The 10,451-nt window shown below is 41.5% G+C and overlaps 1 long non-coding RNA gene across 2 annotated transcripts; it reads right to left on the bottom strand.

Moving 5' to 3' along the window:
- Window positions 1-355: 355 nt before the first annotated feature.
- On the bottom strand, window positions 356-8,873 carry LOC306799145. Of its 2 annotated transcripts, none has more exons than XR_013773539.1 (3): window positions 8,813-8,873; window positions 1,427-1,502; window positions 356-503 (listed from the first exon to the last, which is right to left on the bottom strand). It is a non-coding gene; the product is annotated as an uncharacterized lncRNA (long non-coding RNA). The 2 variants fall into 2 exon arrangements; XR_013773540.1 differs by lacking the exon at window positions 8,813-8,873 and adding an exon at window positions 3,217-3,246.
- Between the last annotated feature and the right edge of the window lie 1,578 nt (window positions 8,874-10,451).

The raw sequence follows: 10,451 nt of genomic DNA, 5'->3' as shown, positions 1-10,451 counted from the left end.
TCAGGGCTTTTACACTGTGAGAAAAATCATTGCCAGTGGATTGGGGTTTTGGGAAGAGGCTGGACACAGAGATCCTCCCAGATGCAGGGGTTTGAATTGCCCCATCGTTCTCTTATTGGTTTGCAGTCACCAACATGTGGTAATGCAATTATCATATTACAGACAGCCTCAGGCAGCTGAACTTTGCTTTCTGGTGGCTGAGCTGCAATTCCTGTCCCACTGGCAATGTTAGGCTGTCAGGCTGGCTTGTGTCATGCCAATCACAGATAAACCAAGTTACAATAATGGTACAGCCCTGAGAGTAACAACCAAGATCACCAAAGCAAAAGTCTTACAAGACTTTCATGCACAAAGATCACTTAGAGCTGATGGTCCAAGTTTCAATTCTGAAAGCAAGGGCTGAGGGTTGCAAGCACTAGCATTTCCCTGGAGCTAACCATATCTCTCACTTCAGGCCTGCATAGTTTGGGGGCTGGCAAGACTCACACCTCAGACACAAAGTCCTGAAAAGAATACAGAAGAGGAGAGGTAAATATGATACTGATTTAAGTTAAAATTAGAGATTTCTAGATCAGCCCAGACATGTTTCCCATAAACAGGAGACTGGAATATAAGAGATGCAAATTCAGTGCCAACTGCTCAGAAGTATCCACTGTAAAGGACTCCCACTGAAAATTGTTTAAACTCAGAGCAGGAGAAAGAATGCAGTCAAAACTGTAACAAGTGGGAGTTCAACAACACTTAAGAATACTGTGTAAAACTCAGCTTAGTATTTGTCTTTTCTTTCCTATATCTTCAATTATAACAAGTAGGGGAGGGTTTTGTAGTGAGCTTTGCCTGTGTGCCATGTCCCCATCTACTTTGCTTTTCCACTTCACTTATCTTCTGCAAGAACATAGTTAGACAAAGAAGTAAAAGGAAGTGGAAATTAAGAGTGAGACATGTATCTCAACAACACAGCTCTATAAAAGGGAATTACTCAGCAGCATTGGAAATAAATCAGAAAGAAATCCAGGATTTACTACCCTTGTCAGCTATTTTGGATGAATCAGATCCAAAACCAAATCTGAACTCTTGTGTCTGGAAGAGAGAGTGGTACTCAGTCACGTAGTTAGGCACAGTAATGCTTCAGATTGGGGTGGCAGTGTGCCTCAACTACCTCCTCCTTTTGTGATCACCCCCATGCTGGGTCTGTGTGTGCTAGAGAAACCATCCTCTATCATTTGTTTTCCAGGGACAGCTCTGCAGGATTGCTGACCCTGCAGTGGAGAGGCAGCCACGTGGCTCTGCAGCCACGTGTCCTCCCTGAACATGAGGCCCTTATGAATCCCTTCTGGTTCATGGACCATTTTCTGTGGCCTTGATAACCATCAGTGAAACACATCTTTGGAATTACTGCTGAGGGTGTGCGCATTTTGATACTCACTGAGACATCATCCAGGTGAGTGACTTGAACGTTAGCAATCAGCAGGCACATGGTCACATTCAGCCTTCATGCCATGCTGCAGAATAGTGATATTTCCATTAAAATGCCAGTCAGGAAAGCAGTGTACTGAGCAGAGTACAGGACACAAGTCAATCTAGTTCAGTTCAATATTCTTATTTGAGAGTCACTGTGGGCTAGGCAGAGGGCAAAACAGCCTGCAGCTTTCAGTGCTGCTCTCTTCCTAAATGATACCGAATGATTTTATTGATGTAAGCCATTCCCTCCATTTAGTGTGAGGTCTGAATTGCTTATGAACCCAGATGAGGTGTCATGGTATGCATCCAACAATATCATGACATTTTGCAACTGTGTATGATTTGTGAAGACAAACTACTTGAACTAACTAATGTGAGCCCTTGCAGCTGCAAGCTGAGGTCCAGCTGGTGCTTCCTCTGCCCTTACCCACACTTCAAAGACCCATTTCTAATTTAATGTCGATTAAATTAAACCATAAATCCATCCATCTATTTTAGGGAGCAAGAAGGCTTCCAAGATGAGTCAGCAAGGTAAGCCCATGAGTGGGAACATGCCAGGTAAAGAGGGAGGATTTGCAACCTGGGGAAACCCAAGTGACTGACAGGGATGCTGCACACTGGGTTTCCCACAGAGGTAATATGTACAGAGATGGTCACCTTTGGAAAGGAATTGACATCCCACATTACCCTCTGAAATTTCATCTTTCTTTTTTTGACTGATCACCAAGGGCTTTTGTTCCCCCTTAAAACAGCTCTACTCTTCAGAGGCTCAGCTGGAAAGTGAAACACAGTTTGATTGCCCCTGAAAAGAACAGCAGGATCAACAGAACAGCAGAAACATACATTGATGTGCTGTGCCTGCTGCCAGGTCCACAGGGTAAAAGGGGACTTTTCAAGGTCAGAGACAGTTCATATGTATTTTCTGGCTCTTCTGATTCAACTGAAGGGAAAACAGGATCAGGAAAGATTCCAGGCAAAAGGGCAAAGGAATTGTGTGTGGGTGGAAAAACTTGCCTCTGGTTTATAAACTTCTGATCCTGGATTTGGTGGCTTGTTGTATGTGAAAGCACTATTTTTCAAATGTGCTTTGTCATGAAAAGGCTGTTAGAGGAAGCTGGGTAAAAAAGCCTTGCAGTGATCAGGATGCTGACTCCAGCCCAAAGATGGTCACACAGCCCCTCAGGTGCACGTGTCCAAACGACCTTGCTCCCAGCAGGGACAGACAGAGGATGTGCAGCTGCTGGTGCTCCCTGCTCCAGCTCTGCACATCCCAGCCTCCTGTTAACCACTGTTTTGGAACAGTTGCTTAGATACCACAAGAGCCTGGCTTCAACTTCGGGTCAGTTAATTTGACATTAAAACTTGACAATACCAAACGTATCCCAGGGTTGGGACACACTTACAGATGAAAAGCACAACATTGGTAGACACCAGTAGTAAATCTAATGGAATGAACAAACCTCCTGTCAGAGGTCTGGTTGAGTGCCCCTTCTCTTCTCCCCAGGCTCTCAAGGATTGCAGCAATAAGTCCCACAGGTGCAATTTCATGTGCCCTTGGCTTGCTGGAGATGAGTGTCAGCTCAGTCCATCCTGGGCCAACTTTACCTTTATCATGCCCTGTAGTGATAAGGCCCTACAATTAAAATAAAGGTCATGGCTGCAGACCTAATGCCACCCCCAGAGCTTGCACATTCTTTCAGGAGCCACCTGGTGTGAGCAGTTTCTGGCTCATCATTTATTTCTGCAAGGACTTACATTAATGAAGACACCACTTTAGACAAACACCACTTCAAGATGCTACAACTTAATTATCTGAGGAAAAAAGAAACAACATATAAAACTGGGATTGCATGAGTTAACCCTCCCTGCCACACTCTCTTCCATACCATTTAGAGTCTGCTTCTCTCCAAGCTGTCGAGGTCCCTTGAATCTGCAGGTAGTCACCCTCTTGGCCCCAAGCAGTAAAAACAGCTGGAAGACCAAGAATGGAACAGTTCTTATTCTTTTGTGGCCTTTAGGGTTTGATTGGTTGTTTGTTTGGAGGGGTTTTTGTTTGCTTTTTTTGGTTGTTTCTTTAGCAACAAATTATCAACAGTAATACAGACAATCCCAGACCCCAATTATCCTGGATGAAAGATCATTTATTTCCCATACTTTTCTCTCTTGCATCCAGAAATGCATGTTCTTGTTTAGTAACTAATGGGACCTGTTTCTGCACTGTTGTGAAGTGCTTTTGTGACTGATATCTCAAAAATTATTCTGTGATTTTCCCCTTATTACTAATACATTGTGCTTGTGTATGACTTGCTGCAGCAGCATTTCCTGTTGTACCTGGTGACTTAGTGACTGTCTGGGACAAGCACATCTGAGCTTTGTAGATTCCTCTCAGAGCAGCCACATATTCCTCCCATTAACTGGTTCCCCCCATGATTTAGTACAGCAGAAACACAGATTTCAGTATATTTCACTTTCTGTGAGAACATTCATTAAATAGAAGTTCACTGGATCAAATCTTTCAGCCTTTAATAAAATATTTTTCCCAAGAAGAACGATGGAAAGGGCCTTAGATTATTGAGAATCAGAGCACTCTTCTGTTGATTTCTTGCTAATGTATCTCCCTTGATTTGGAATGTCTCCTAACTCATTGCAACAGCTGAATAATGTGGCCCTTATTTCCCTTGGGAATAATTTTAAATGGTGTAACATGCTACTCAGAATAAATAAGCTAAGAAAAGTGCTGTAGATAACATTTTAATAAACTTTATCAGATGATGAAAAACATAATGCTTTCCTCAGCAGCCATGGGGGAAACCATGAATCTTGATGCTGACAGTAGTTTTTTAAGAGAAATTAGCAAAAGCTGAGAAAGGATAAGAGCTTTCAGAGTCAGTTTTCACCTTCAAAAACCAGAACTGCTCACCCATTTGGCCTGTACAAAAACTTTTTATCTACAGACATTTCTCATACTTTCCTTGTAATACCTAATTCCATAAGAAATTGTTTTGAGCCATACTGACATATTGAAATAACAACTGAATCACAAGGGTGTTTATTTTTGCTACCATAAGCTCCAGAAGAAAATAACTTTTAATGAAATCTTGGTCAAAAAGTTATCCTAAAATCAACTGCAAAGACAAAAAAATATGCTTTAGCTATTTAAACAGAAAGGTACTTTCTCAGTTTGGCATACTCAGTTTTCTTAATCAAAGGTATAAAGGATTGAAAGGGAGATCTTAAAATGCAGTTGAGAGTATTCATAATTTTTCATATCTAGGCAAAAGGAAGATCATTAAGTAAGCTGGAATAAGGGTGGGTTGGATCTCAGGAGTCTTCCTAATGATTCTTTGCGTTTTTGGGATTTCAGTGGATCCAAGGAGGTGTTTTGTCCTCGTTGCAAAGCCTTTCCCTTTGTATTTATATTTTCTCAGGTTTTACTGCCAAGTAATTTTTCAAGCTACCTCCTGTGCCATTGTGAAACACTGCAGTTTATGAATCCTGTAAAAACCTTTACAGGAAAAATTAGATAAAGCAAATTCATAGTTGTTATGCTTAATTAACATTACATAAAGAGAAAACAACCCAAATGTCTTTCTAGATGAAAACCACATGGAAGTGAAAATGAAATTTAGTGCCATTTTATCACAAAATCATAGAATCATAGAATCATAGAATTATAGAATGGTTTGGGTTGAAAGGGACCTTAAAGATCATCCAATTCCAACCTCCCTAACCACGTAAGGGACACCTTCCTCTAGACCAGGTTGCTCAGAATCCCATCCTGCCTGGCCTTGAATACATCCAGGGATGGGACATCCACAAATTTTCTGGCCAACCTGTTCCAGTGTGTCACTGCCTGCTGAGTTAAGAATTCCTTCCTCTCACCTGGTCTAAACCTGCACTCATTCAGTTTAAAACCATGGGCCCTTGTCCTGTCACTATTGGCCCATATAAAAAGGAGGGAAGGGAAGGGAAGGGAAGGGAAGGGAAGGGAAGGGAAGGGAAGGGAAGGGAAGGGAAGGGAAGGGAAGGGAAGGGAAGGGAAGGGAAGGGAAGGGAAGGGAAGGGAAGGGAAGGGAAGGGAAGGGAAGGGAAGGGAAGGGAAGGGAAGGGAAGGGAAGGGAAGGGAAGGGAAGGGAAGGGAAGGGAAGGGAAGGGAAGGGAAGGGAAGGGAAGGGAAGGGAAGGGAAGGGAAGGGAAGGGAAGGGAAGGGAAGGGAAGGGAAGGGAAGGGAAGGGAAGGGAAGGGAAGGGAAGGGAAGGGAAGGGAAGGGAAGGGAAGGGAAGGGAAGGGAAGGGAAGGGAAGGTGTACTGATCCAACCAAATTTTTTTTCTGAATGTGTATGTTAGCTGCCCTCAGTAAGGTATTAAAAATCAATATGCTACAAGGGAAAATAAACTGAAGTAATAATCTCTTATCTAACAAGAGAACAATGAACTTCAAAAGTAAAATAACCAAGTCCATTATAAGTTACTGTAAGACTTTGAAAGACAAACTAATTTTATATTAACTAGTAAAAGCAAAGTCTTCATCTATCAGGACACCTACTGACAGATTTATTTTTGAATTTAACTAGAGAATATATTTTTAGAAAAGGGCAATATATTTTTCTTGTAATTTTAAAGTTCATCAGAAAGAAATAACTCAGTCTTGCAAAAAAATTCCTACTACAGTGCTTAGTTTTATGAGTACAAGATTTTACCAAGATTAGTGCTCAGCAAATGTTAAAAAAGAGAGGTTTGCTTTTTAAAGAAAGGAATTGCTTAATAAAATTGTGATTCTATTAAAGTCTCTGCAATCAGACTAGCAAAACAAAAGGTCCAGAGGCATAATGGGAAAGGGGATTCCAAAAATAGAAAAGTTTTTTAGTATCGTTCAGACATTTACATTCTTCTGTGATGTTAAGATCACTTATCAAAAACATGCTTCAGTTTTGTGTGATGCTTAGAAAATACAGAAGGGTCCACACTCAAACTTCTAATTTAAATGCTTTAATATAGTGAGGAAATAAGAATTTGGCCCATGGGTGCACACAGGGGCTGACTGGCTGATGTGTCCATGGAAGGGTAAATGTTGACTGTCTTAGGCAGCCCATGGTCTACTCCATCACAGTATTTGTGCTGAGTGGATGTGGCTGGAAAAACCCAGTGGGAATATGGCAGCCTTCACTCAAGCAGGGAATTCAATTCAAAATTTGAAGGCCAAATATCCTTAAATTTAACAAAGAGGACTAATGCAGTCCATAATAAACAAATGCAGCATGGTTTGGATTGGTCTTCCATTTTCAAAAAATACTGAGAATATTAGGGTTTTGAGTAAACAAATTTCATCACAAAGAAATAGGTGGCCACCATGGAAAATGTTCATGCCATTGGACAAGCAACAAAAACACATTTTGACCATAAATATCTTCTATTTTGTAATATCGTTACAATATTCCATTAGTTGCAGGAGCTGAAATTCAGCTGTTTTCCATCCAAGCTCCTCTGTGGTCTGGACTTCATCACAGAATATCACATTAAATGTGGAGCTCAGCAAGGGGAGAGGTACCACATCATGCAAGATGGGATGTGGAGAGAGACTCTGCCCAGAGGAATGGGATGGGGATGCAAGGATCCTGCCCTGCCATTGGCTTTAAATAGGAGTAATCAGGAATTTATGATCTGGCTGAAGAGATTATGATTGACCAGTTAAGTTTTTGATACACCCCCAAGATCATCACTTTAACAGAGTTGGATACAGCCTCAGAACAGAGCAGTTCTGCTGGCCTAGGGAGGAGGCTGAGCCCACGCATCCTTTGGGACTTTGGGGCAGGATAGGGCAGTGCACCTGGAAAAGCATCACTAATAACCCTCACCTTCTCTAGAGATCTGTGTCTTGAAACAGAGCTGAGAGTGAGGTCCAGCAGACAGGAAAGCTGGGACACCTGTGATATCAGGTGTGCTGCTTGTACATGTAACAACAGCTAAATGTGCTGTAAGATGCTTTGAAAGCTAGCAAGGATCATGCAAAAGTGCTATTTCCTTACATTGTTGGATTCTTGCTTTGTATTTCAGGCAGAGAACAGATGGAGGCAGCTGGAATTAGGAGTGGCATTACAATATTCTTTGTGTTTATGTTATGATTCAATTTTTCAACTATTTAACGAGAGGAATCATGCTTTAATCCTAAAAGCAAGAAGCAAAATTTGTTGTGAATGTTTTTATATTTTTACATACAGTAACAAACATCTTTTTAGAATTAAAACATTAAACTGTGAGGAAGGAAGGGCCTAATTTTAGATCTAGATACAGCTAAGAATTACATAATCTTTCTCCACCTAGGCACTCTAATGCATCTCTTACTTATCTGGAACATAAACCCTATGAAGTTAAAGCTATCCTGAAAGAAATTGCTTCTCAGAATAATTTCATGTATATTTATTTTATGTTATATATATATATATATATATAGAGAGAGAGAGAGAGAGAGTGGTTTTAATTATTCCCCAGTGGAAAATTCTACATTAGGAAGAAGTTCTTCACAGTAGAAGTGATTGGACATTGGAATGAGCTGCCCAGAGGAGTGGTGGAGTCACCATCCCTGGGTGTTTAAGCAAAGGCTGGGTGTGGCATCAGTGCCATGGTCTAGTGGGCATGGTGGTGTTAGGCCATCACTGGATGAGCTCAAAGACTTTTCCAACCCAGCTGATTCTGTGGTTCAGTGTGAAATAAATCTTTTCCTTTAAAAAAACTGCACCCACTGCCTGGTAAAAAGCTCAGTGTACCTGCCCAGCAGTATGGGACATCCAAGTTCACAAAGGTCACTGATGTTGCAGAGAAGCTTCCTTGTTCCTGTTCTGTCTCTCCATCTCCTCATTTTTGATCTTCTCCTGTGTCAGATTTTGATCTTCAAGCAGTGAAGCTGTTCAGGGCCTGACTGGATGGAGCTCTGAGCAACCTGTTCTAGTGAAAGGTGTCCCTGCTCACAGCAGGGGGATTGGAATGACATGATCTTTAAAGTTCTTTCCAACCCAAACCATTCTATGATTCTATGAATCTGGATTTCAGTTCTTTGAGAGCAAATTTCTTCTTGTGCAGAGCCCATAATTATCTGAGATTTCTGCTCAGTTCTCTGAAGTTCAAAAGGCCATATATGCTTGAGGAAGACCATAATATTTCGTTCATTTTGATTCAGGAGCTGCAAATTTACTACGAATTACTGCTCTTCTTAAACTAGTTTTTTGGTTTCTTTGTTTGGAAATATACTCACTAAATGTCCTACTTTATACTGATTGTCTGTACAATTTGTTTATCCCTTACTTGTCCTGATTGTGGAAATGTTCGTGTTTATCACAACCAAACTATCCCTCACCTTCCAACAGAACTGGAGGAAGAGAGAGAGGTTGTTTACTGAAGGCACTGATGGTTGTACTTAGTCCTCTGAAAAACAGTAAAATAAAAGGAGGAAGAGAGAGTGGAGCTGAAGCAAAATAAAGTGAAGGAAAATAAATAAAAGAGAAGGAAAAATCCATTCCCAGTGCTGCAGTTCTATAATCTGGCCTAAGTGTCAGCCTTTGGAGCAGCATTTGAGGATTACTTGTCCCTACTGAGAGCAGGGAGGATGATAAAACAATAGGAAAATAACAAGCAGACACTCACCAGAGAAATGTTTTCCATTTGTAGTGAGGTTAGAAACAAATAATCAAAACAAGACCCAGTGTAACTTTTGCTTTTTCCACAAAGTTTTCCCAGCCAAAAGACGTAATGTCACATGGATCTGGTAAATCTGCCAGCCTGGAACCTCCACCAGGCTGCTGTGGCAGCTCCCACCAGAGACCTGTGCTGTGAGCACACAGGGGCAGCAGCATGATGTCCTCTCCTGGGCTTTCTCTGCTCCCCACAGAGCAAAGATCTGCTGCAAAGCCAATTTCCCTCTTTATTGTGAGAACATGCTGTCACCACCTGCCACTGCTTTGCCCCCAGACTTTGGACCTAGGCTGTGTTCATTCCCACTGAGAGTCAGCCCACCCACAGCAATTCCCTAACACCTTCCCTGAGGAACTTTACAAACCCTTAAGCTAGCACAAGTACAGATCCAAAGCCTCCCTGGAGCACAGCAGATGCCCCATCTACCTGCCACAATCTCCACATCCTCCTCAACAGAGAAGGGTGTGCTCCCAACAGATAAGAGCTATTCCCAGAACTTTTGTGTAACTGCCAGATGAAAGAACAAATATAACAATTAACCTTCAAAATCACAGTATTTATATTGTAAAATAAGTTGTGTATATCACAAGACAAACATCTCAGAGCAAAGGCATGATCCTGATTGCAGAGCAATAGCTAAACAGACCACAGCTCAGCTCTTACATCTTACAGGCTGCAGACTCCATTGTGCTTCATTGCAGAGGCAGCAAAATTTTGCAAAAGGCATAATCTGTGACAGTCTGAACGTGGAGGTGATCACCTAGTGCATCAGGGTATATGACCACAAGCAAGGCTTAGGCTGTGCAGGGCAGCCACTCCATTACAGGGGTGCTTAGAGAACACAGGATACAAAACTGCAGCCCTGATCCTACAATACATTAAGTGCAAGTCCAGGCAATCCTGAGTTTTGAGTTTCCACAATTCAGTTACACTCTCAGAGATAAAGGGGGAGAGAGAGAGAGAGAGAAGCACAGGGTGCAATTACAGGGTCACTGTTAGAGACTGACATCTTCACCAGAAACATGGTGAAAAAACTAATGATAACAACAGGTTGGGTGTTTTTTACCAAGTGAGGTCTACATTAACTCTTCCTGGGTATTTAGGTAAGCTCAGATGCTCAAAAGCTAAATGAAGTGAAACAAATGTGGTTCAGTCCTATTTCAAATCAGATGAACATACTTGCTGTGTTTTCTTGCTCAATTACTATTACAGAAAAAAAGCAGATAAGTCCTCAAGAGGAGTGAATGTATAATGCATTTGTCTTCATAAAACTCCCCACAAAACCCTCTGCAATATGAAATTAT

The sequence above is a fragment of the Erithacus rubecula genome, assembly GCF_903797595.1.
Source record: "Erithacus rubecula genome assembly, chromosome: 3".
Taxonomy (NCBI): Eukaryota; Metazoa; Chordata; class Aves; order Passeriformes; family Muscicapidae; genus Erithacus; species Erithacus rubecula.
The sequence above is the reverse complement of the archived record's forward strand: the minus strand, read 5'-3'. Positions and strand labels throughout refer to the sequence as shown.